Source organism: Neovison vison, chromosome 6 (assembly GCF_020171115.1).
Source record: "Neovison vison isolate M4711 chromosome 6, ASM_NN_V1, whole genome shotgun sequence".
Lineage (NCBI taxonomy): Eukaryota > Metazoa > Chordata > Mammalia > Carnivora > Mustelidae > Neogale > Neogale vison.
Genome location: NC_058096.1, coordinates 50,335,566 through 50,362,708, shown reverse-complemented (window position 1 = coordinate 50,362,708; position 27,143 = coordinate 50,335,566). Strand labels below are relative to the sequence as shown.

At 35.9% G+C, this 27,143-nt stretch overlaps 1 protein-coding gene across 9 annotated transcripts in view; it reads right to left on the bottom strand.

Annotated features, from left to right (window-relative positions):
* The window catches only part of ZPLD1 (zona pellucida like domain containing 1), a 117,800-nt gene that overhangs the window by 60,126 nt on the left and 30,531 nt on the right, over positions 1 to 27,143 (bottom strand). For 4 of the 9 annotated variants that reach the window (XM_044251292.1, XM_044251301.1, XM_044251295.1 and 1 more), the window contains 3 exons: positions 8,259 to 8,351; positions 7,704 to 7,792; positions 7,359 to 7,470 (listed from right to left, as the gene is read on the bottom strand). The gene's annotated coding sequence lies outside the window, so the exon portion shown is untranslated. Of the gene's footprint in view, positions 1 to 7,358; positions 7,507 to 7,703; positions 7,793 to 8,258; positions 8,352 to 9,410; positions 9,430 to 13,701; positions 13,721 to 27,143 lie in introns of those variants that run through there. The other 5 variants (XM_044251298.1, XM_044251299.1, XM_044251293.1 and 2 more) reach the window with 5 other exon arrangements.

The window sequence follows — 27,143 nt, the reverse complement described above, 5'->3', positions numbered from 1 at the left end:
AATCACGAGTTTAGATTAGAAGAACCTTTTAAAAATTAGTATTATGCTAGGATGTTAGTTTACTGGGTCAAGAAGAGCATTTTTCATGAAATGGAAAAGATGGGATAGTATAGGATGGAATAGAATAAAATAGAGTAAAATGGCATATTTTTGTAAAAAATATATATACTATGTATATGTGTTTGGGTGAGTGTATATTAAATTACAATGTAAAATATCTGACTATGAGTCATACTGGAAAGTTTGAAACCCACTGATTTAGAACAAGGCAGCAACATGGTGCCACAGTGCCCATGGGCGAATGTCCCTACCCACAAACATGTTTTGATTAGCCTCACAGAAGAAGCAAGCAAAAGGAAAATAACATTCCCAGACTGAGTTACCCATAGAAAAATGCTGAGAAAAACTATATTTTCCATGCTATAAGTAAGGACTCCAAGTAGGTTTACAGATTATGATTATTTATTTGTTTGTATTTTAGGAGGATGTTTGTTTTAAGTATATATTAAGGATGTAGAGGCAATAGCTATTTACTTAAGGAAGTTTGTGAATTGAAGGAAAAAAGTTAGGAAGGAAATTAAGAGAAATATTTTCCACAAAGGGAATGCTTTAATGACAGAGAAAGGAAATGCAAAAGACTATATTCAAGAAGCTGGAGAGAAGACAAATTGTAATGATAGTGTTTTCTCCTTTGCTCACTGGTGTGATGTTATAAATAATCTATAGGGAATGAAAACTGCACCTTCTTTTCCTTTCTGTTTCCTGACAGATGAAAAAAAAGTGTCATCCCTTTGCACAGAGCAGGTAATTAATGACTATTTTGTTGATTTAACAAAGGATTAGGACTGGCATTTTAAGTTACTTTTCACAGTGATGAGTTCTGTTGGTACAATCACAGGAACACAATACAATCTCCTGTAGCACATTAGCTAAGAAATCCCACAATTTTAAGGCAGCTTCCTAGGATGAGGTGTAGGATGACCCATAGCTTAAGAACAGAGAATGCGTTACAGGAAGATCAAACTCCTAACCTTGCTTTCACTGCACCATGCTTATTGGCCACATCAACCAACCAATCAGAGAGCTAGGCAGCACAAAATAAGGCTGTTGGAAAATAATAAATATCACTGTTGGAAACTCCATGTTCAAATCTCTAGTTATCTCTCTAGATAGTGAGACTCACCCATGTATGTTTGTTTTACATACAAAATCATAGACTAGTTTCCCCTTGCCCTATAACACTATCAGAAAGCCACCTTCTAAAAGTTAGTAACCCCCCAAAAATTAAAATTCATTTTTTGTCATTAAATTATGGTTTATTTGTTTTATTTTCTAGACTATGAGGTAGTCATTAAAATAATATTTTAAAATAATTTCTAATGATATGGGATAATGCATAATGCATTATGGGGAGATATCAAGCAATAAACCGATATATGTAACATGATCCCAGTGGTGGTTAGAAAAAACTAAGCATTTATTTTTTTTTAAGCTGGGAGGAAATGCATCTATATGTTTCAAATGGTTATATCTGTTTTTTTTTTGTTTGTTTTGTTTTGTTTTTCCAATTTATTTATTTTCAGAAAAACAGTATTCATTATTTTTTCACCACACCCAGTGCTCCATGCAAGACGTGCCCTCTATAATACCCACCACCTGGTACCCCAACACCCCCCCCCCCCCCCCCCGCCACTTCAAACCCCTCAGACTGTTTTTCAGAGTCCATAGTCTCTGGGAAAAAAAAAAAAAAAAAACACACATTCATGAAAACACAGAAATCAAGGTAAGGTTGAGTTTTTTTGTTTCGTTTTGTTTTTTGTTTGTTTGTTTGTTTTTGAGTATTTCTTTTTTTTTTCCAATTTATTTATTTTCAGAAAAACAGTATTCATTATTTTTTCACCACACCCAGTGCTCCATGCAATCCGTGCCCTGTATAATACCCACCACCTGGTACCCCAAACTCCCACTACCCCCGCCCCCCGCCACTTCAAACCCCTCAGATTGTTTTTCAGAGTCCATAGTCTCTCGTGGTTCAACTCCCCTTCCAATTTACCCCACCTCCCTTCTCCTCTCTAACACCCCTTGTCCTCCATGCTATTTGTTATGCTCCACAAATAAATGAAACCATATGATAATTGACTCTCTCTGCTTGACTTATTTCACTCAGCATAATCTCTTCCAGTCCCGGAAAACAGCTCCTGGTCCCTAAGCCACCAGTGCGCCCGAGAATGCGTGGGTTCTAGTTCCTGTGAGGGGATGGGAGCCACGCGGGTCAGCAGAACGGGCAAGCCCTACCACAAAGCTTAAGGTTGAGTTTTTATTGCTTTGGCAGAGTTCGGACCAAGTAAGTAAAAGGTATAGAACCAGAAACACAACATTTACGGGAAAAGAAGTAGGGATCCTTTTCTTCCTACTGGAAGGCTTTTTCTTCCTGTGGCTTTTCTCTGATCAAATGATGTAGGATTTTGTGTTTCCTTAAATAACCATGACATTTGACACCACACCTGATGAATCCTAAAAACAGACTGCCTGAGTATGTCATGTCCTTGATTTAAACCCCTCATTATCCCCAACACCTTTCAGAGGGACACCCAATTCTATGACGTAAAAGAACAAAACAAAAGAAAGAAAAATTTCCTGAGGTAAGATTCCTACTTACCTGCCCAACCCCAAATCTCCCTATTCCCATGCCCATTCTACCCACTCTCCACTTATGTTCCCAAAGATGAGAAGTTGTTTCAGACATTCATTCCTTTGCTCATTTTGCTGCCTCAGTCTGAAAGTTCCTCTTCCCAACTCTAGCGCTCTTATGAGGAACTTCTCTCCATTCAGCCCTTCAAGAGTCAATTCACACATAGCTCTTCTTTCAGATATTCCTTTTTGGGGGGGGGGTGATAAGTCTTTATTTGAATAAAATGATAGTAGATATTATCATTTTATTTTATTTTTTAAATTTGATTTTATTTTTCCAGTGTTCCAAGATTCATTCTTTATGTTCCTTTGTCCAGACAACACTTCCTGCTCATAGAATTGACCACTTCCTATTCTTTTTCCACCAGGGTCTCTGCACCATTCTATAATAGCAATTCTAAAAATGTGCTACACTGAGATCAGGGTTTATCCAAGTCAGCACAATTGGCATCTTAGTCTAGATAACTGTTAACACAATGTTCTAACATCAATGTAGCAGATGTAACAGTATCCTTGGCTTCACTAAACACCTGGAGGACTCCCACTCAAGTCATGACAGCCAAAAATATCTCCAGGCACTGCTACATGTCTGGTGGGAGTGCGAGTTCAAAATCACCCCAGCTGACTATATGTGCATCTTTGTTATCCCCTAATAAACCTGTAAGCCTCATAAAAGCAAGAGTATTATGTTCACTATTATATTTGGGATTTAGCAAAGTGCCAAATCCACTACAGATTCTCAAGAAATGCTTGTTAAATGTATTATTACCTTGTTATACAAGGGACAATACCACACTACCAAAATGTAGAAAATCAAGTATATTAACTTATAGTCCTGATCATGATAATTCTTTATTCTTTAATGCTTCTATCACTAATGAAATTCAAATTTTTAATTTCAACAAAACATGAAATTAAAATTCTTAAATCAACCCACCCATCACTAGAAGTAATTTATGTTGATTTTTATATGATTTTAATACAAAAGAAAATGTGATTGGGATCTAAGATTACATCTATATGTATATAAAACTTTTGGATTAAAAATTGCTTGAATTAGTTAATTGATTCAGGTTTTTAAAAAATGTTTATACTTTTTATGTTCCCTGAATATTAGCTTTAAGTAATTGCTTGACTTCTTAAAGAAAAAGTTGTTAGCACTTGTTATGCCTTGCAAAAAATTTTTTCAATTTTTATAAATTAAAAAACACCAAACTTAATACAATCCCTTGCTAAGTCTCCTCATTCTATTAATATTGGTGGCACACATTTCTATGATAGAAATGACAAAGCAAGAAGTTTTTAGAAATCAGAAACATATTACTTTAAATTTAAATGCTTATTCAAAATAAGTTTTTAAATAGAATTGCAGTGCGAGAATTCAAATATATGAGCACAAATGCACCTTATACACAAATACACATAAGTTTTTAAATGTATATATTCTATGGTAATGATTTTAAATCTTAAAAGATTAGTATTTTTCCATTATTCAATTAACTTCTTATATCCAAATTATGATAAATGACATTTGAAATAGAAAGTTAGCAGTAAGTTCTTTCCAATTTTAAATTATATCTTATCTAAAAAATGGTTTAATTTGAAAGTACAATTCATGTAATTTACGGAAGGTTTATATTCAGTGGTTTAATGATGGTATGTTCAACTGAGAGACAGTGTAGTCATATGAGCTCTGGTTATCTATTAGGTAAACATATTTGAGCAAATATACTTTAAATTCTAATGTAGGACACTAAACGGTCTTCATTTTTTTTTAATTCTTTCTAATGATGAAGTTAGATATTAAATGACTATAGTCTTAATGACAATTTCAAGTTAACTTCATTTTACAGAGAATCTGAACTTTACAAACAAAGCCATTGACATTTTCATTCAACCTCAACTACCTTTTAACAAACTAAAAAATACCTTTTGTATTTAATATCCTGTTCTTTCACATATATAACAATAGAAATAATATAACTATCATCTTAACTTTGCTATTCTTAAGGCTTAGCAGCTTTTTAATTTTTCTTCAAAGTTTGGCACTATAATATTTTCTAATGCTCTAGTTATGTCTTAAAAATCAATAAAAATCTAGACAGGTAATTTTGTTTTTTATATTTCTTCATGTACTAGTATATCTTATTGTGAGTTCTAGAAAACTAACACTTTAAACTAGAGGTCAGTGAACTATGGCTTGTAGGCTTAATGCTACCCATCACTTGTTTTTGTATGGAACATTAGCAAAGGCAGTTTTCACATTTTTTAATGGTTGAAAAAAGTAAAAAAAAAATAATAATAACATGTCATGAAAAGGGAAAATTATATGAAATTCACATTTCAGTGTCTATAAATGAAATGTTATTGGAACACAATTACACTCATTTATGTACATATTTCTATGGCTGTTTTTTTTGTTTTTTAAGATTTTTTTATTTATTTATTTTACAGAGAGAGTGAGATCACAAGTAGGCAGAGAGGCAAGCAGAGAGAGAGGGGGAAGCAGGCTTTTCGCCGAGCAAAGAGCCCGATGCGGGGCTCGATCCCAGGACCCTGAGATCATGACCTGAGCTGAAGGCAGAGGGTTAACCCACTGAGCCACCCAGGTGCCCCTCTATGGCTGTTTTTGAGCAACAAAACAATTATTATAGGACTCTACATAAAATAATACGTAAATCTGGGGGACAGGACACAGTATGTTCATAGGAGATTTCTTTCAGCCAATCTGAGATGTTGATCATTAGTAATAAAACACTTACCATGATGTTCATTCAATATTTGGAAAAAATTATTGAACTGGTCAAATCAACCATTTACTTTTTTGAGATGTACCTTTCTTTACCATATCATTGAAATCTTGAGAGTTTGGAATTCCTGTAATTCCCCACTCAAAATCAACTTAGATACCTAGTGACGCAGCAATGACTCTGAATCTATGAAACTCAGACTAATGTTTACCATGTCTTGGTAAAGCTGTTATGCCTGGTTTCTAGCTACACTGTTTTGTAATAAAAACGAAACACAGCAAACCAGATCAAGCTTAATTTATAGTCTTGACCCAGTTTACATTCCAGCTTAAACACAAAAGGAAAAAAAAAGCACAAATTTGGTAAATTGACCAAAAAATTGAATTCCTTGCAAACAAACATTGCTAATAGGTATTTAAATGATACAAAAGATTATCATCCTCTATTAAGGATCTTAATGCTATCCAAGCTATCGAAAAAGCTACAAAAACATAAATCTTCAGTAATTCACTGTTTGATGTCATAACTAAATAGATTATAGTCTGAGCATCTGCTTATGGTTCAAAAGTTACCTTTGAAATAAGATTTTCTAGCCAAAAAGTCTGATTTTTTTTTTTATCCTCTGGATCATTGTCATAAGCCTTGTTAAAAAGGGGAAAAAGGCTTTAAATGTCTTGAAGGGAATGCAGAATTTGTTGGCAATATCTAGCATGATCTTATTATTATATATGTGGCTATTAACAATAACAATTACTATATTTTATTTTGAAGACATTGCTGAAAACCTCTAAAATGAAAGTACATATAACATATTTATAGATTTTTATACTTAGCCAAGTATAATAATAGTCTGTAAAGAAAAATTTAAAAATCACTTAGGTACATTAAAAAATGTATAACTAGGAGCAATGTTCAAATAATAGCTCTGATATGTGTCTCATAAGATAAAGCTAGTGACAGAAAAGTGATATAATAAAGAAATATACTATTATGTATTAAAAGAAATATTAGGTTTTTAACTAAATTCAACCCCTTTGCGGTTGCTATCAAAGTTATTTAAACTGAAAGTTTAGAATTGTTTTTCTTTGGTCCCTAAGATGAATTGTAAGAAGCCAGTTTACTGCAGGAAAACAAATAATGCCATATTCCTGAGAACCAGAAAGATTGTTATTTCAAACACATGAACCTAAGAAGTAAGGTCTTCTCCTCAACATCAAAAAACTAGTTTTACTGAAGGCAATCTTAGAATGGAAGAAGCATTAGAGGTCACCCAAGAAATGGGAACCACCATGTTTCCTCCCAGGTTACGTGAGAGTCCATTGCAATTCTAACAACACTAGACTCATTATTAAAATTATTTCCATTTAAAAGAAAATAAAACCATAATTATTTTCAATTATCATATCATCTTTGTAAGTAGAGATGGTGGCACCCATATTCAAGCAGATTTTCTGGTAAGAAATGAGGTAAGGTATTTCATTAATAGAAAACCCGTGGGCCAGAGCCGATTGGAAGTGCATTGTGTTTGGAACTCCAGGCTCAAATACAAAGGTGTAAGAAATCATGTATAAATTTTGACCTCAGACTCTAACTTCAAAATTGAAGAAGCTACCAAAAGAGTAAGTCCTTTTTCCAAATCCAACCCTAATCTTTGGGATGAGACTCTAGTTCACAAAATAAAATTTTCTCTCTACCTTTCTGCACTCAAATATGGAAAGATGTTTTTCATTTCTTTTTGTGATATTAAGAGATTCCCCAGCCCAACCCTTACCCATCGCTGGAATCACACCACCAGAATTTTATTGGAGATTGCCTTATGACATAAAAAAAAGTATTAAATTAAAATGAGTTTTCCATGCTTACTAAAAAGTTAGCCATTTGCTGTCACTTTAGGTGACTTTGGTGCTGGGCACTTACCCAAGTCCCTGGTTCTGTGGAGTCAGCTGTCCTCCATGTGCCTGGTTCTGGTGCATGTGACTCAGTGTTCAAATGCCTGGCCTTACCAAACTTTTTCAGAAAAGATTCAACCCTTCAAATGAGAGAAGAGTTGCTCATTATGAAAAGCCTTTAAAAAAAAAAAAAATAGAGGGGGGTGGGGAAACCCTGGATTTTCGACCAGCAAATGCTTCCTCGGTCTCAGAAGATTTTGCAAGACTAATCATCACCAACATGAAACTTGAGCTCGTCTTTTAAAGACCTTTGTTTCCTTCCAGCTACATCTCTTTCAGTTTTCATTTCATTCCCTTGTTCTTTTTCTCCTACCTGCTTTTGATCTTCTATTTTATACTGCACAGAAGTCTTGAGTGGTATGTGTGAAGCGAGCCATCGTCAGCCTGATGAGGGAAAGCCTGCTGGTCCAGAAAAAAAAAAAAAGATTACAAAGTAAGAAACAAGGCCTGAGATTGGATTGGGAGTCCGTCTGCACAGTTATCAATGTCCTGTTATGCTTTGTGAAAGATGCCTGGCCCTTTCAATACTACATTTCAGGCAGTGATGAAAATGGGATATGGAATATCATTGTGAAAAATGGTTTGATTGGAATCATAATGACTAAGAGGCTGTCAATGCAAAAAACCCAACAGGACCCAATTGTAAAGGAGTTAGACACTGAATCCGCTTCATAATCTCTGCTTTTATTTGGGGATCTCCAAACAACATGCCCCATCAGCCCTTGGAGACCTTGGACCCAGCAGGACGTCATCTAAGCCTTCCACTCCAGCAACCATTATGATTTCTCATTGGGAAGGAAAGTGGGAAGCTGGGATTTAGGTGCCATGAAAAACGTTTCAGAATATTTTGACCAAAGTAAAGCTTTACCTTATGCACACCTGTGCTTAGGAATGACCAGATGGCCGATCGAAGTCCATTGTGTAGATTTATAGTACTCCACCAGCTGTTTAATAATAATGCCTGTCCGGAAAAAGCACATTATCAGTAATACCCTAGCATATAGCTTGATAAAATTTTATTGTATTCAATTGGTTCAAGATATTTGAACAACATTTACATTCTCAGTTGCTTCTTACAGAGGCAAGTTGCCTATGGCTACTGTGAACTGAGATTAAAATCTAAGAGTTCAGCCTGTGAAGATTTCTAGTCCATTCCCTGAACCAAATTCTACCTCTAAATGGCAAGTGAACTTAAAGCTAATGTAACTACTAAAAAAATAATAACTGGAGGCGATTCACATAGCCTCCTGTGTCTTGTTTAGTGTTGAGAGAGAATTGGTACTTTATAGACCAAACAGATCTAAGTTTTTCAGAGAAGTGTCAGCTCCATAAACTTAAAACACCATTCTACTATGAGTAAATATGAGATAAATGAATCTACCAATTTTTTGAATACCACTAATAGAAATTTCCTATATTATTTTTTGGTTAAGAACTCTTATTAAAAACATAAGAAAATGATTCCAGGAAATCCCTTGTAGGTCTTCCTAATTATGTTGACAGGAACTGCAGCTTTTCTTCATCCTCCAGAGGCTGTTTCATTCTATAATGAAGCTTTTGAGCTAGGTGTTTTCAAGCAATGTTTCAGGTTTTACTTTGAATACATGTCTGTCATGTTCTTTACCATTTTGAAAGTTAAAATGAAAATTCAACAGGTTCAAGCATCAATTAATAAATTCTGTCACTTACAGAAAAAAATCAGTAGCCTCTATCCTATGAGAAAAATGAGCATTTCATAAATATTGAAACCACTACCCACATTCTCTAAAAGTTGGTTAGCTAAAAAGACTGTAATTCCATTACAGGCTTTCAGCAAGGAAAAGATGAAATAGTTGAGATAAAGTAACTGACATTATTTGTTATTATTTTGCCATTAAAAATGTAGTGAACAGTAATGTCATCCATTCCACTAACTTCTAAGAGAAAATTTTATCAGTTTTCTGAAAACTCCGAGCCCTTTATTACGGGATTTCTTGTCTTACAAGCTATATCAGTTGGCTGAATATTTGATTAGTCGTACCTGAAGCATATGCTTGTATCAAGGAATAATTTTAGCTATATAAAATATTCATTGGTATTTGATAGCACCAGAAGTGGAAATCTGAGTAGTTATTCTGTTCAAAAAAAAAAAAAAAAAAAAGGGTTTACTAAATGCTTTGTAATCAGAGGAAAGGCCACCTATGAATGCCCTTCAGTTCCTAAAGAAGGCTGAATTTAGACCTCAAAGACACCTGGCCAGTAACAGTTTTCCTCACACTACATGGCTCACTCCCAACTTCCTTTAAAAAAATCATATAACTAGGGGTGCCTGGGTGGCTCAGTGGGTTAAAGCCTCTGCCTTCGGCTTAGGTCATGATCCCAGAGTCCTGGATCAGCTCATGATCCCAGGGTCCTGGGATAGAGCCTGCACTGGGCTCTCTGTTCAGCGGGGAGCCTGCTTCCCTTCCTCTCTCTCTGCCTGCCTCTCTGCCTACTTGTGATCTCTGTCTGTCAAATAAATAAATAAAATCTTTAAAAAATATATATATATAACTGAACTCTGTGTCTGAATAGCTCCAGCTAGAAAATGCAAGTGAAAAGCCCTCATTGTGCATGGAGCTATACTAAAACATAGTGATAATAAGTCAGTACATTAGGATCTTGCTAACAGGAGAGTTACATAATTTCTGTCATTCAACCTAAGGATCTTTCCACTGTGAAACACAAAGACAAGTCTTTGTCTTTTTGTTATTAGAGTCAGACCTAGAAAAGTGAAATTGACAATCACCAGCCCCCTGTGTAAGGAACAAGGGCAAAGGTTAATTTCCAGGCTTCTCACAAAGTTATCTCTCAGGGATGGAACTGCCCCCAGGGCTCAGTCTTTGCCCTTTTCGCCTCTGTACGTACATTTGCTTCCCGGGATGATTCAGTCTCATCCAGTTGTAAAGCACTTACCACTTTCTAGTGTACTAAATGATTTACTTACTTCTGGGTCTTCTCCCTCCAGACACTCACCTGAATGTAATCCCTCCTGTGAGTCTCCTGTGCCCTGATGCTTGCCTAGCACCAGGACAATGCCTAGTATGCATATAGTGTTCAATGACATGTTTTGAATAAATGAATGAATAAAAAAGAGCAGTACAGGATTACAGAAAATGTGTATTACTCTTTCTTAAAGCTTGTAAGTGGGGAAATATGTTTCTTTCAAAATTAAAGGAAAATTTAAATAAAGAAGACCAGTTTTACTGTAATTTTCTATTAAAGCAAAGTTTAAGCTTCACACTAAAGAACTATATTATAAAATGAACATAAGAACTTTGTACCTCTTAACCTCTATGCTTGATCAAGTTTGTACCATGTGAATGTTTAGCCTCACTTTCAGAATTACTATTTTTATTTTATTTTATTTTATTTGACAAAGAGAGAGCGGAGAGAGCATGCAAGCAAGAGCACACAAGCAGGGGTAGCATCAGGCTCCCCCAACCCGAGCAGAGAGCCCTTGTAGTGAGTGTGAACCTTTAATTAATAAATGCAATAAATAAATAAATAAATACGGAGTAAGCCTCCCCTACTCCAACTAAACATAAACAAGTAAAAAACATTTATAGCAGATAAACAAGCATAGCAAGTAAGCCTAGACCAATGTGTGTATAGTGATAAGACTAATGTGTGTGCAGTGATAAAGATGAACGTAGAGCAATAAGCTGCAAATATTTTGACCAGTGAAATGATATTGCAAAAATGTTGCAAAAACATGCTTTCGTGTTTATGTGTGTTTTGATGTATAAGCATGAGAAAAACAAGTGATGTAATATGTTTATGAAGGAGACTTAGCACAGTACATAAAAAGAGGCATCGGGTTGGACTGAGCGAAGTGAGGTCCCTGTCGGGAGAACATCATCACCGGTGTTACCGACGCCCGGACCGTCTCATTGCCAACCACTCGCTGGTTCCCAGTCTCAACTTCTGCAGTGACCTCTCTGTCTAGATTGTGAGGCAACGTCTCCTTATCGTGACAACTTGACGAGCTGCCAAACCGCGACGATTGTGGTGCGGACCTCGTCCCAATAAAGTGAGTTACATCATATCTGTCTCTCTCTCGCTCCCTTTCTTTCATTTACGTTGCGACCCCCTGGCGGGACGCAGGGGTTTTGCTCGCATTAGCCCTGCATGGAGCTCCATCCCAGGACCCTGGGATCATGATGTGAGACCAAAGTGAAGGCAGACGCTTAACTGACTGAGCTATCCAGGTGCCCCAAATTCCTGTTTGCTCTAAAATGGGTATTAAGGAGGGCACGTGTTGTGGTGAGCACTGGGTGTTTTACTCAACTAATGAACTGTTGAACACTACAACAAAAACTAATGATGTACTATATGTTGGCTAACTGAACATAATAAAAAAAATAAAATAAATAAGAAATAAAATAAAATAAAATGGACCCAAACCCAGTTAGATAAAGGAACTCAGAAAATATATATAGGTCATTTTTTTTACTTTGATATAACCAATTAATCTAGGAGCCAGAAAATAGTTTTTGGTGTCCTAGATTCTCCCCAGTCAATCTTCTTCACATTTCTTTTTCTGCCGTCATGTGGGCATCTCATAGATGCACCCCAGAAGGCCTCTTACTGCAGAGCTGAGTTGTAAGAGAGCTATGTTCTTCAGGTCCTTACAAAATAAGTTGTAGCGCATGTACTCTATACACAAGTAAATTGGCTCTATGTCCTAATGAGATTTCAGTCCACATAGTATTGTAGATAATTTATAAAAGCAGATTTAGCCCCACTTGAAAGAGGGCCCACACAAGCTTTATACATAAGTGCAATCGATTTCCCAGCTCAACAAGTAATTTAACCAAATATTTCTAATCTCAAGAGTCTAAAACCGGAATAAATTACCCTTACTTCTTGATCAGGATAAATTGTTAGTTGATAAGTTAGCAAGCAGCAATAAGGCTAAAGTTTTATTGTATTGTAGGCATTGTTGCACCATAAAAGGGGAAAGGTTATTAAAGGAATGTTAAATTTATTACTTTAAGACCATCAGTGGAAACACTGATAGATCATTGCTCTTATATCATACGATACTTAAAAACTCTGTTTTGTTTTGTTTTTGTTTTTGTTTTCAGGTATTTCTAGAGACTCCCCTTACAGAAAGATTTACTGATATATTCTAGATAATTTCAATGAGGATTTCATGGTGATTACAGTATTTATAGTACTATAATTTCTTGCTAGTTATTTATTTACAGATGATCAATTCCAGGAACTAGCTTTACTAGGTATCTGATATTGAATACCTTTAAGAAAGCTTTTAAATCACCCCTACATTTAGAAGGCATTTCCTTGTTTCTTGGATTACTTAAGCACTCTCATTTCTGGAAACACCTAGTCAAAAGCATTAAATTTAAAATAATTGTAACTTGGAGTGCTGAGGCTATAAAAGTGCAATTACTGTATCAGTTCACCGATACAGCCCTATTTGCCAATAAAAGCACTGAAATTGTGGTTTGTATTTCCAGCGAATCTTCATTGAAAGCCACAAACTGGATAATGGTAGGAAAAATTGTTCTAATCATATCTCTATTGTCATAATAAGGCAGGCCCAATCCTTTTAAAACCAAAACTTCTAAGAAATTTCTAAGCCAGAAACATAGAATACCACAGTAGTTTCAGTACACATTTCAGGATGGTAATTCATCTTGGACATTTTGGTCAAGTTGGGTACCACCTCTTTTATAAAAGAGGAAACAAACTTCAAAGACTACAAAGGCTCAAAAGTAACTTACATAAGCAATGTAAGCCCGCTGGTGAATGGGCATAGGGTACATTGAGTTTGTGGCAGGAAAGAGCCAACTGGAAGGCACAAGTCTTGCCTAAGGACAGTGGTTAACACTTTTTCAGGTGGTTGCCATCCAGGAATAAATACTCAATAATGTGAGAAATTCAAAGTTTTCAAGAAAAGAACAGATCAAGGATTTTATTTGTAACTACTTGACTTTTATATGCTGCCTCCCATTTATAAATAATTTTTCCATATTTGGACTGGATTACAACTTTGAGCTACCAATTTGCCACCATGTCTAAAGTAAAAAGTCAATGGTATTTTCTTATTAGAAAAAAAAATGAGATAGTTTCCTGCTAAGATCTTTTCTTTTTTAGGCAATACTGCCGAGTTAGTGACATTTTCTTGAGTCACAGAGTGAATTCCATGCACCTATTTATATATTCATTATGCTAACTAACCACGAAGCCCAAACTCACAGTTTATGTATTTTTATCATATAATAAAGTACCACATCTTGAAGAGGAAAAGAGTAAGTCCAAATTACCATCTTGATACTAGTTTTACTATAGTCACATCAAAGGAGACAGGTCATAACATCACGGTTACTCTTTGACACATTCAGGAAGGTATTCAGTAGCATTATCCTAACAAAAGAGAGAATAGAGATGAAGAACAAAATGTTATCTGTTTTTCAAACCTACGGCTTTGACCTACAGAAACATATGTTATAGATGAAAATGCAATGCATATGTAAAATATTCACTCTCTGAAATTTCTTCACGAATGGTATAATATTAATCAATTTTTCTCCATCACCATTTTTTTAAAAAAGCATTTGATTCCTCTCCACATAGTCAACATTAAATATAATCATGAGAGTACATATAGAGTTAGAGATGAGAAAGAAAGAGATGAGATGGTAGAGATGATAAAGATAGAGGAGAGGGAGAGGCAGAGGGAGAGAGTGGTTTGCTGTTGGTCCTGTTTCTTTGTAGAACCCTGACTAATACAGCAAGCTAATGTTCTATCTTTTCTGCTAAATCCCATCTCCCCAACCTAACAACTTTACAGATGGTTTTTTTTTTCTTTTCAGTTTTTATTTGCACCCAAAATGAAAAAAAAAAATATTTATTCACAATAAACTTTATCTTCTCAGAATCAACTCATCATTCCTGACCGAATGAGTCTTTTGGAGTTCTGATTCTGTCCCACGCATTCACTGCCTGTCCACCTTTATCTCAAACACAGAGGCTAGAATAATATTTTTTTTCAGCAAGTTTAGATTGTGAAGTCAGATCAGTGTATAAGTTAGCTGACTTTCTAAGGAAACGGTCTACACCAGTCATAGTAACTGTGTATGTTGGAGTGTTAATTGTTTTTCCAAGTATAAAAGCTACCTTAATAACTCTGAATCATATTAAACAAGATGAATGACATGGTTTATTCTTATCTACCTTATTAAAGTTTCAGAAGAAACCAAAACACTTGAATGAATTATCCCAAATCAGCATGGATTTGAGCCCCTGTACTCCAAGGGAATATAGACCATTGGCTCATTCTGCTGGGCAAAGGATTTCTTTTACATATGCTCAGGTTTGGTGAAGTAGAATCTGATTTGCCTCCAGTTCCCATCCTTTCATCCCACAGTTAAATACTCTGCTTATGTAAAATAAACTGTCCCAACCACTATGTGTTATTTGAAAGTCTGTGTATTTCTTCCCCACAATGAACATAGATGGGTATATTAAGGACACCAAAAAACTATTTTGCAAACAGACACAATTCTTTCTCAGGATCTGGTATCCTTTAAAAATTATTTTTGAAACATTTGTTAACCTTTATATAACCAATTATTAGGCCATTTTTTTTCCATTTTGCCCAATAAATACTTTGGAAGGTGAATACTATTACATTTTTAAATATAAGAGAAATATATCGGTATTCTTCTCTGATCTCTCTTCCCATCTCCTTTACCCTCTTTCTGAACACAGGTATGTGTAGTAAGCCTTTCACAAACAAGGAATCCATTCAGGACTTGGTACTTGGGCCAGTTTCCACTCAACAGGTTTCCTATGCACTTGTAGGTGCCAAACAGCAACTCCTGTGTTTCTCCAAAAATAATTCTTAATAGAGAGGGTATTAAACTCTAAGTGGCTTCCTGATTTCATCATTTCTGCAGTCCAGTGTTAGGTTGCTGAAAGGTTACTTCATTTATACCATCAGGAGCCTAGCAGGCTTTAGAAACTGAGTGAATGATGTAATGATTTTTGTTTGAGTGTATGTGTGTATGTGTGTGTGTGTGAGAAATACTGGAGTAGCTAGTAATCTGTTGCATTAATAGCACAGATAAATTTTTTTTTAAAGATTTTATTTATTTATTTGAGAGAGAGACAGAAAGAGCACAAGCATGGGGGCTAGGAGAGGGAGAAGCAGGCTTCCCACTGAGCAAGAAGCCCAATGTGGGGCTCTATTCCAGGACCCTGGGATCATGACCTGAGCTGAAGGTAGACACTTAACCAGCTGAAGCCACCCAGGTCCCTCAGAAACATATACACATTTTTGAGCATCTCTTCAGTTTTTGAAAATAACTTTTCTGTGATGCTTTAAATTTCAAATTAAAATGCAAAATGTGAGACAAAACACACTGTAATTACAATAATAGTATGTATAGTAAAAGAGAGACAAAATTAAATGAATGCATGTATTTGCCCAATACTAATACTCAACTCGACCCTAAGCAAATAGTTACTCATTATCTGAATATAAAAAGTAAAATGTCCTTAGGGTGGCAACACACCCATCAATGTCTGGTCTATAAATGCCAAAAGCCACATTGCAACAATGGTTCCATATACTCACGTTCCATCAAATCAATATATAATCAAGAGGAAAAAGGAACCAGAGCTCACACTGAATGGAGGACTCTCCAATTTATCAAATTTGAAATTAAACAGGAGAGAAAACATTATAACTATTGTTTTTATAAATATAATCAGTCATCTAGAAAGTGAGTTTAAACAAGAATAATTTATGCAAAGTCCAATCAATGTTTTCAGGCTTATGCAACCCATGCCTGATACCATCTTGGTAGTGATTTCTGGTCCTAATCCAGTATCCCCTGTCCTCTCTGAGGCATGGGACTACTGAACGTCCATATTTAAACCACAAGATCATGCAAGGTTATTTGTGAAAATGTATTGACTTGGACCCACACTTGAACTCTCACCTTAAAATCAGGAAAGTGTTTTGCTGGACTAAAAAACTTTAGTAGAGTCAGTTCAATAATTTCTACTTTAGACATCAAAATTCTAAAGAGTTGTTTACTGATAGTCATCCTAAACAATTTTCCTTCTTTTCAAAGGAGGTGTGCCTTCCTCAAGTTTTAAGAAATATAGGCTAGACAGATTAAGAAGTGTCAGGAAACAAATACTCCATGTAATCTGAGATTAAGGAATAAAATTAATATGTTTAATAGTTTAGCATGGCTTTAAATTGATTTTATTTTGTATAATTCCTTTATTACAAGGGTAATATTCTAGCCAGTGATACACATGGGTCTGTTTTTTGTTTGTTTGTTTGTTTAATGAGGACTGACCACAAGGTCCAGTATACTGGAAATTTAGTTTAGAAAAACTTCCAAAGGTCAAACACATTTTTTCTTGAAATTCACTATATTATTACATTTGTTTATTTTTAGCCATAGCTACAATAGATGGTTTCCACCTACTTCTAAAATGATTTAAGGGATATTATAAGTAAGAGGAATAGACATAATAAAGCTATTATGAAAAACTCAAAGGACAAGAATCAAACAGTGAAAGAGGAATGAAGTTTAAGAATCTGTAAAGGAACACTTACTAAAATATGAACAGTGTCTTCTATAGCAACTTTGTAGAAAATGAAGAACACATTCTTTTATATACTGTTTCTTATCATTGCTCTTAGGAAAAAAAAAAAAGAGTTGAGAAAAAAACATTAAGTGACAGGTATATTTTTTTTCTTTCCTGTAAGTCTCTCAATGGCCTGAGAATTTCCCTTTTCTTCCAAGTCTCAGCTCTCACTTTCTACAGAAATCATCACTGTGCCAGTTGTTTTTAATTGCCTTCTTAATATCTATTCACTCCATCTCCCTTTCTAATAGAACACAAATTAATTTAGTGGGTAATGTTTCTGTTTTAAAATACTTTAGCTTTCCACAGTCCCACGAATCAGAAGATGGGCTTGAGATGTAGTTCTAGGCAAAGAATATATTGTATAAACTGCAGTTAAGTATCGGGCTTTTCATAGTGTTACTGTCTCCCTGAAAACATGGGCAAACCTTTGCAATATATATTTTTCTCTTTACCCTTTCTCTTTATTTCTTCCTAGAATTGAGAAACGATATCTATAGGGGAATCTCTGTTTTTGTAAATATGAGGAGAATGGCCATGCATTAAGGATGAGGATGCTGAAAACCAGGGGAAGTCTGGACCTCAATGGCCTCCAGTTACCGTAACAGCCGTGGAGTACTGTTTGCCTCCAGACTCCATTTACATGAAAGAGAAGATAAATAAAATAAGACACTTTAACTGAATTTTTGTGGCCTACAAATGAATACAACCTTAACTCAGACTCCCTTTACATGCCTCAGTGCCACCCTGCATTAGCTGCTCCCCTCTGTTTCCACAGCATCTCCTACAAATCCAAACACAATCTTTTCTCTCCTTCACTGCAGCCGAAATTTCAGAAAGACAGAGATCATGTCAAGCTTTCAAGCCCAGGTCCTCAGAACCTTGCTCATATCTGCATAGCACACAGTAGGCACTCAGTACATTTATTGAATGGGGGACTAATAAAGAAATTATCATAAATACCCACTCATCTCTGCATCTACTGCTAACTGCTACATCTATTACTACAGCTAGGGTTTTTTTAAACCAAACTATTGAGGTAGATTCCTCCCTGATTAAAAATCCTTCCTTAGCTTCCCATTACCCTTAGCATAAAATCCAAATCCCCTCCACGTTCTGGGAAACCAGGAACTACTCTGATTGTATCTTTTTCCTTTTCCTCATTACATTCTACCCACACTGGTTTCCTTCCATTATTGAAACATCCCAAGTTCATTCTAACCTTAAGATCATTGTGCCAGTTGTTCCCTTTCCACAGATTTTCAACGTTGGCTCCTTCATGCCCTTCAAATCGAAGCTTAGATCCTCTCCTCAGAGAGGTCATAGCTGACAAGTGAATCTAGAGGAACTCATGAAGTACTCTATCCCACAACCTTCTTGCAGCTGTGGAGAAAATACTCTGGTTTCTGCAAAGTTAGGGCCTTCTGAGAGCATTTTACTGAAACTTGGAATGAAAGCTAAAACACAATCCTTAGAAGGTAATTTAGGACTGACTAAATAACGAGAACTACAGAGAGCTTTATCTCTCTTGAAGTACGTGTTTACATTTTAAGGAGAGATGAGACCCAGGGCCATGGACACATTCCAAAAGAAGGACCCAAGATCCTTCCCATTTCCAAGGAAAGTCTCTCAAAAAGGGAGGAAAGACAGCTGCCTCGCTCTCCTGTATAAATGTCCAGATTCATAGGAGGTGAGCAGGGGATACTCATCTACAATACAGACCCCATATATGTTGAGTGACAGCTGGCTTTCACTGCATTGCCCCAGAAGGAAGAAACTGTGGCACAAGGGAACCTGGACATTATTATTTGCTACAAATAAATAATGATAAATCTGTCTGCTCCAGAAACCTCATGTTGGTTTTCAGGATAATATTAATAAATACATTATTATAAGCCTAACATCTCCTATATTTGTTATACTTCTTGTCATTATCTGACATTCTGTATCCACACCACTCTATGGTGATCCACAGGTTCAGTCTTTGTTGTGTTTATAGCTAGTGTCTGAAAGAACTCGCAGTGGGAGATCACCAAATACTAGTTGGATGAGTAAATGAATCAATCACTAAAATGACAATGCTTTGAAGAGCTGGATTGCAGAGTTTTCCAGTGAAAAAACAGAGGGGAGATTATAAATTTTAGAAAACAACGACTGTTTATTTTGGTAGCCTCTTAAAGAATAGCATATGTAACATATATTTGAAAACTGAGGTTTTTATAAATGCCTGGAATGGACACATTTTTTTTAAATAGGCTCATTTCTTTATGACAGCTACTAGCTGTGTAGTTGACAAGATTTTTATTTTTTCTATAAACATTGAATAATTTATCTGTATTCCTGCCCAGCTGCAGAGCAATTGAATCAGGCAGGACCAAGACTTTTCTCAAAAAAGCAGTTTCAGTTCTTGCCAGAGGTCTGAACAAGAACACAGTTAAATCCTCAGAGTTCTGCAAATACGTTAACTAGAAACTTTAAGAGTGTACTTTAGTAATTCTCAACCTCTATCATGTGAATACCTATGAGAATTTGAGGAGGACTACACCTTAATGCCATTTCAAGATGAGTCACTCTCAAAATTTACTCTGCAGAACTTGCAGATTAGACCTCTTAAGTATCATATCCACATGGATATTGAAAAACATCTTCAAGTAATTTTCATTTTGGTAGAGTTGGTATTGAGCTCTTACTTCGGATAATATTTGTACTATTTTCTTGAGCTGAGCATCTCATTGTAGAAATAAAACAAATATACTGACATTATAAATATTGGGTAAATACAATTCTTAAAGATCCTCCAGTGGGACTGGATTCCATAATACCCAATGCTTTCCAAAAGATAAAGTCTGGGTAAACAAGAGTTGAGAATTTAATACTGTATAGTTGTGCCTCCAGCATAATCCATAGATCAGGGTGCCCTGATTGGCAGGTTTGAGCCTCTAACCTTCTCAACAGGTATAGTCTTATAGTTAAAAAAAAAAAAAAGTGTACAATAATCTATTATTTTGTACTATTTCTAAAGATTATCTATACACTTTTTGTCTGGGTTTTCTTAAAATCATCTGATTTCCCAAATAGACATCTCTCCTGAGAAGAAAATGTGTTCATACCCCAATATCAGTATTTCCAACAATTTATCAATGCAAAATAAATTAATTCATGAGCCTCTCATAATTTGGTAGATGTGAAATAATCCTCCAGAAGCTAGTACTTAGAGAGAAAGAAAAAATCAAGTTCCTGAACCTACAAAAATAAGAAATAAGATCTGTAATAACAGTAAATACCATAAACATCATTATATTATATATTACACCTACACATTATATACTTTTGTTATTATGCAATATACAAAGTAATACTGAAAGGGTGATGTTCTTGCTAATTTCTAATCCTTGCAAAGAAAATGTTTAGGAAGGCCTGAGTGAGGGTCAGCCATACAATTTGCAGGGCTCAGTGCAAAATGAAAATATGAGCCCCTTGTTCAAAAGCAGGAGAAAACTTTATCTGTTCTTCTATAGTCTCCCAAACTATCATTGTGATTTTTATTTGCATCTAATGTTCTGCTCCCTTGGGAATGAAAATACCCAAGGCGTCTGCTCCACACCCATGCCTGAGCCATGCTGGGGACAGAAGGCAACAGAAGTCACTGGGTGGAGTCAAGGGAGTGGGTGGCTTGGCCCCCAGCCAAGGGAAATAAGGAGATGATAGGAGGCAGAATCATATGTAAGTAGAGGATCCAAGACCTCAGTGTATGTTCCTTCCTTTTGTCTACAGAATACAAATTTAAAGATAACATTATTAAGAATTTCAAGATGACCGCATTGCATCAAGTCCTAAACAGGGGACCCTATATGATTGCCCTGTTCTCATACCCATGAACCTGACCTTTCTTAAGGCAATGAACAGTCTCCCTGTTCTAGATCTGGCTCTGACTTAATTTGTCTCATCTATTTCTTTTTTTTTTCCCTTGTTTTTAGTTTTTATATAAATTCCAGTTAGTTAACATACAGTGCAATATTAGTTTCAGGTATACAATTTAGTGATTCATCATTTCCATACAGCACCCATGCTCGTCACAACAAGTACACTCCTTACTCCCCATTACCTACATAACTCATCCCCTCACCCACCTCCCTTCTTATAACCATGTTTTCTTCTCTATAGTTAAGACACAGACTTACAGTTCTTGGACCCAGTTCAAGTATTTGCAAGGTGAGAGTACAGTCAATCATCATTAATAAGTATCAGATAATCAATAAGGATTAAAATATTTTTTTAAAGATGTGGAGAGAATTTTAAAGATAGAAAAAATCTTAAGCTATGTATCCCAACTCTTACATCTGACAAAAAGGAAACCAAGGCCCCAAGGAGCTACATACTCAAGGTCACCACCAGCTGGTTAGCATTAGGGCAAGGAATGGAGCCCACCCTTTCTCACTCCCAACCCAGACCTCCTTTAGAAGAGCTGAATGAGACAAAGAACGAGGAATTTTATTTCACCAGCAATGTAGACATTTAAGAAATATATTCAGAATTGAATCTAGATGAAGCTGCCCCTGACAGGTCATGTTAGTAAAAGCTTAGAACATTATTCAGCACCACAGAGCCATATGGGGTTGGTCACATGACTTGGTCTCCAATGGAAAAAAGAGGTGACATGCTGATGAAAATTCCAAATTTTATTTAACACATTTTACTTTTATTGATTTTATTCTATAAACCCCTGGAAGATGTGCACCTGACCCTCAAAATTTTAGATTGCTATTCCTTTCACCACACAACCCTACGTCTTCTGTTAGCTATCTTTCTTTTCTTTCTGCAATTGAGAGTCCACATGGCTATCTGATTTAATTTAAGCTCTTAAGTAAAATTTCTGCTTCCATGAGGCAGGGATTTGGAACAATGAAAACTGAGAAACCATCTTTCTCCTTCAATAAGCATGAATACAAAGTAAGCCAAAAAATGAACCTCAGAGAGCTGGATAAAAGAAAGGGAGGTACTCCATCCTCTCCCTGCAAACCAGAGAATAGAATGTTGAGTAAGTCTCAATACGCTATTTGTTTGGAGAAATGTACAGATTATAAAATATAATCTTGGAACACTACATCAAAAACTAATGGTGTACTATATGGTGACTAACATAACACAATTAAAAAATAAAATATAAAATAAAATCAGTATAATTGTTATTTGGGGATCAACATAAAGCCAAAAATGCTTTTCTCATGAGTCCAATCAAGTCTACAATATTTACAACACAGTAAAATCTATAGTAATAAATACTGATCTATAATCATTATCATTGTTAGGTAAAGAAATACTGTAACAACTGATACTAGTTTGAAACACACTGATGTCTTCCTAAAAATATTCTGTTACTTCAAGACTAAAAAAAGTGTATACTACTAAGCTAAGTGGCCCTTGGAAGAAGGGCCCTGAGGATAGTATAGCTTTGATATAGTCTTTTCTGTTCTATAAAATGTGACCTCATGTCACAGAAGACCACTTGGCTGACAGAGTTCTCCCCATTGGCATGCTACTATACTGGGTGCTATCTCGAGGCAGAAAAGAAGCAGACAACAACTTCCTTCTTTCAAAGCACTGAGTCAAACTGGAAATACAGACCATATATAGGGGAAAGGAAATATAGCAAATAGGAGATGGCGGAAGGGTTAGTATATCCTGCTCTTTCTTGGCTCTGGTTTCTATTTAGAGCTATGTCACAGCTTAGATCTGTATCAATGGAATTTTGTTTACACTAGCAGGGAAAATTCTCCATCATATGTTTATTGAATCCTAAGAAACACCTGGAAACACCTGGAACACTCCCAGAAACACCTGGGAGCACAAAAGCACCTCACACTGACTTGAAACATTGTATCAATTCTAACTCCAGTTAGCACATAGTCCCTGGTGTGCTCTTCTCTGGGACAGTTCCCATACCCTCCAGAATTTAGAATTTCTCTGAATGTCTAGGTGAGGGCAGAGTACCCAGCCAGCCTGTGCATCAAAAGGCTCAAAAGGAAAAAGGCATGGTAAAATAAATCAGTTGGACACTTAGTGGTAAATGCCTCATTTTCTTGTTGTTTTTACCCTTCTGACCCAACAGAACAGTAATGTATATCCTCTCCTTGCATTCTTAATAAGGTTATTTACACTGCATATCCAATGAGTTTGTGCCCTATGCAATAAATTCTCAATTCTGAAATGTGTGCAAGAGTGTAGACATCACTATTGGAGGAATTAACCTTGTAAATGAGGAGCACCCTTACTGAAGCTCTGGATTTTGATTATTCAAGAGTGACACAGGAATATAGGCAGTTTTATGCAGAATTATGATCAGCCCTGCAAATAGCCACAGACTGTGAGTCAGTAACAATATCTGGGCAAGAAATGAAAAAAATCTGACTTCATTTGAAAAATATCTCCCTGTTGGTTTGTGATCTTCAATGCCAACAGGGGAAAAAATATTGTGAGTATCTCTGATACATAGAATTAAAGGTTTATTTATCAGTATTGATCTGTATTTTGAACTGGCTGGACTGAGCAAAGCTAGCAAGAGGAAATGTAAGCAGAAGAAAACCTTTTCAAGTCATGCTGTCTGCTGCTTACAGTCCCCAGATCACCACAATAGTCTACTATGTCCTAGCCTCCACTCAACCACACTGTGCAACAGCCATGGCTAAGACATACCTGGATACACTAACATTTTGTCAACACCCTGATTCATTAAGAGGTAATAGAAATATAAACGTATAATAAAACTACTATTCTAACTCAAAAATGAATAATTGGGGATTTAAAAAAAAAAAGGAAAGAAAGAAAGAAAAAAAAAAAAAAAAAACAAGTACTACTTCATTTAGGTAGAAGCCTGAGATAAATCATTGGACTTTAATTCTTTCCAGGTTTTTAACCAAGCAAAGACACTGAGGATTAACATGGAACTTGGAGATTCTTCTACCTTCTCTCTCCTCTAATTCATGATAGCTATCTCACCTTCCTTGTACCCTGAAGAGGCAGGAGGGGAGAGTATTTCAGAGTCTGTAATTGAAAATAATGCTCAAGAGCTATTAGCCTAGAAGCAAAAAGCTCATCCATCTAAAGTCTTTTAAGCCCATGTATAACACCCAACTACCAGGCCTGAGCATCAGGGAATAAATAGGGGAAGAATTCCCTCTCTTCCATGTGAGTATGTACAGACTTTATAACATCCACAGTAATAAGTATAAATCCCACTGCTGATCATGATCCAGGTGGAGGAACAGTGTGTACCTATGTGTAAAATTTGCACAGTTAAGATTTGTGCATTTCAATGTCCTTAAGTTATACCTCCCCCACCACATACACACACAACCTCTGTAAATAATAATAATAATTGAGTAAGGTCAGGAAATGAGTGGAAGCAAAGATAAAACAAGAAAGGCTGAATACTGATTTTTTTTTTAAAGCTGGGAGATGGGCTCATAGGGGCTCATTAAACTATTTTATTTATTTTGTATGTGTCTTAGTGTTTCTTATAATAAAAGCATAAAAATGCTAATTGTTTCTGCTTTATCACTGACCCACAGCCACTTTTATCACTATGAGGACCTTGATCAAAATCTACTCACGTTTGACATTTAACAAGATAGGTGGAAGACATCATATCCCCTTCACACAATCCAAACTGAAGGAATGAGCTTAACATTTTTTAACTTCCGGGTCTTTGCTTAAGTAAAGATGAGAAATTTAAAAAGCTTCCCCATAATCATTAATTTTTTTAAAAGATTTTATTCATTTATTTGACAGAGATCACAAGTAGGCCAAAAGGCAGACAGAGAGAGAGAGAGAGAGGCAGGAAGCAGGCTCCCTGCTGAGCAGAGAGCCCAATGCGGGGCTCAATCCCAGGAACTTGGGATCATGACCTGAGCTGAAGGCAGAGGCTTTAACCCACTGAGCCACCCAGGCACCCCAATCATTAAATATTATCATACTGTCCCAGGAAGCTAGGGCACCAACTGAACAACTCTACACTGTTAGGGTTTTACTGGTCTGCCGTGTTGTATGTACTTCCTTACGCCACCTTCGATGGACTGAGCATGTTGAGATTTATCAAAGTCCCTTTGCTATGGACTTAGCCTTTATTAACTCTAATTTTGCCAACATTTCTAGATTAAGAATACTCGAGTTTTAGTAGAGAGGTTCCTCAGAAAGTTGAAAATGGAGTTACCCTATGACCCAGCAGTTGCACTACTGGGTATTTACCCTAAAGATATAAATGTAGTGAACCAAAGGGGTATGTGTACCCTAGTGTTTATAGCAGCAATGTCCACAACAGTCAAACTATGGAAGGAACCTAGATGTCCATCTACAAATGAATGGATAAATAAGATATGATACACACACACACACACACACACACACACAATGGATACTATGCAGCCATCAAAAAAAAAAAAAAAACCCACAAAATCTTGCCATTTGCAACAATGTGAATAGAACTGGAAGGTATTATGCTAAGTTAAATAAGTCAGTCAGAGAAAGACAATTATATGATCTCTCTGATATGAGGATTTGAGAGGCAAGGCAAAGGTTTGTGGGGGAAAGGGAGGAAAAAGAAGCAAGATGGAACCGGGGAGGGAGACAAACCATAAGAGACTCTTAATCTCAGGAAACAAACTGAGGGCTGCTGGGGAATGGGGGGAAGTGTCTGGGTGATGGGCACGGGGAGGGTAGGTATTGTGGTGAGTGCTGTGAGTTGTGTGAGACTGATGAGTCACAAACCTGTAGCCCCGAAACAAATAATACATTATATGTTAATAAAAAAAGAAATAAAAATAAAAGAATACATGGGTTTTATACCATCACACAGCATCCCATTAAAAGTAGCAACATACAGATACTGAAGTCCTTCTAAAAGTGTTTATTTGATGCTTAAACACTGGAGCTATTGCAACCAAAGGAAAAACTGCTTTAATGCAGGCATGTTTTCATATTACACAAGGAAGGACTAGCATTCAGTATATGTGTATTGAATAAATGTTGAGTGGTGGAAGAGAGAGATTTAAATGTTAAAAAAATTTTATAATGGGCTTCAAAGACAGAATTTAGAAAAGTGCCAAATACTTAAACAACAAAAAAAGAGCATTTGTAAAATCTTAAAATTAAGGTCACTAGAAAGTGGTTTTAGAGTTATTATGGACCATGAAATGCCACAATATATTTAGGCTTAAAAAAAATTATATATAATACTTTTACACCTAAAAAGGACTATTGGTTTAAGAGCTGCTAAGAGAAGCAGTCAAATCTCTAGGGGGAATAAAATGCCTTTATGTACAACACATTTATTACGGGGTTAACTTTAGTTTGTAAGTTTGACTCTGGTTAAAATTGGTTTCAAAAGATCTAAGCTTCAAAAGCTAAAATAAACAAAAAGATATGTGGAGCCTAAATTACATGAATAATTACTTCTTATTTTTACATTCACTTTTTATCCCCCATTCACTTTTTTTCTCCTCTTCTTTTAATTTTTAAATTTAATTTAATTTTATTTTATTTTCAATGTTCCAAGATTCATTATTTATGCGCCATTCACTTTTTATCTCTCTTTTACTAAAGCTTGCATGTCAAATATTGAGTAACAACAGAGTGAGAACTCAAATAATCCCTATGTTCATAAACAAGAGGCTACGTCAAATCTGTACTAAGCATGTACACGATGGTTTTCTTTTCATAACAAAGAGTAGCTGGTCCGCAGGTATCAACTTCAAAGGCAAACTTAATAAGTAAACATTTAGGCAAAAACAGCTGGTTTTGGTCCTATCGTGACACATGACACCTAGGTGCCCAATCCCTCATTTTTAAAGCACACTAGACACAGTCAATGCTCTCTTCCTGGGAACAGGACAAAAGGAGTACCTGAAGCCTTTTAAGTTATCTTGTGAAGATAACCTGTCAATCAAGTACACCGAGTGCCTCTAATATGCAAAGCATTCAGAAAAAATGAGAACAAAAGCTTCCTCACACCACTGAGACACTTAGCTTTGCCCCAGCAAAATTGCAAAATTGTGCAGGCCTGTCAAATGTTAGTATGCTGGGACATGAAAACATCAATAAT